The 587-nt window shown below is 40.2% G+C and overlaps 1 protein-coding gene across 3 annotated transcripts in view; it reads right to left on the reverse strand.

Moving 5' to 3' along the window:
- stk11 (serine/threonine kinase 11) overlaps positions 1 to 587 on the reverse strand; it is a 15,857-nt gene that overhangs the window by 2,253 nt on the left and 13,017 nt on the right. The gene's annotated exons all lie outside the window — the stretch shown is intronic.

Consider the following 587-nt stretch of genomic DNA (forward strand, 5'->3'; position numbering starts at 1 on the left):
TTTTTTTTTTTTTTTAAAGAGAGGACCTCTAAAAAACTGATGTGTCAGCAGCACCAGTAAAATGTCAGGTCAAATAACCCTGAGAAAACCAAGAGAAAGCTATAACAGGAAATCCACTGAGTAAAAAAATAGTCCCCAACCATAATGTGACTTGTTCATTTCAAGCGTGTGCGTTCGTCTTCATGTGTAGCCGGGGCCATGAGAAACCTTTAATGAGTTCACACACACACTGCAAAAACTGTAACGCCGAGGAGAATATTAAAAGAGGTGAGATGTGTTTACTGCCAAAAAGAAACATCAGCTCAAACTGTTGTTTCATATACGCTATTATTTCATTCATATGAAGCAGCACTGCTCAGCATGTGTGGGAGTGAACCCTGGGAAACCATTCATACTCCCACACCAAAACCATTTCATCCGCACTATTTTTAGATCGCTTCATTCACGTTCTGCAGCTCCATTTGTTTTTATGTGGGGCACCACTTCTAGATACCCGACAACGACTACAGCATTTATTATTACCGACTGTTGCCTAGCAACGGATAAAAGACCTGAATTTCGGAGGGGAAAAAGATAAAAGAAGAGTT

This window comes from Morone saxatilis, unplaced genomic scaffold, assembly GCF_004916995.1.
Source record: "Morone saxatilis isolate NCDOM2014 unplaced genomic scaffold, NCSU_SB_2.0 Contig23, whole genome shotgun sequence".
NCBI lineage: Eukaryota > Metazoa > Chordata > Actinopteri > Moronidae > Morone > Morone saxatilis.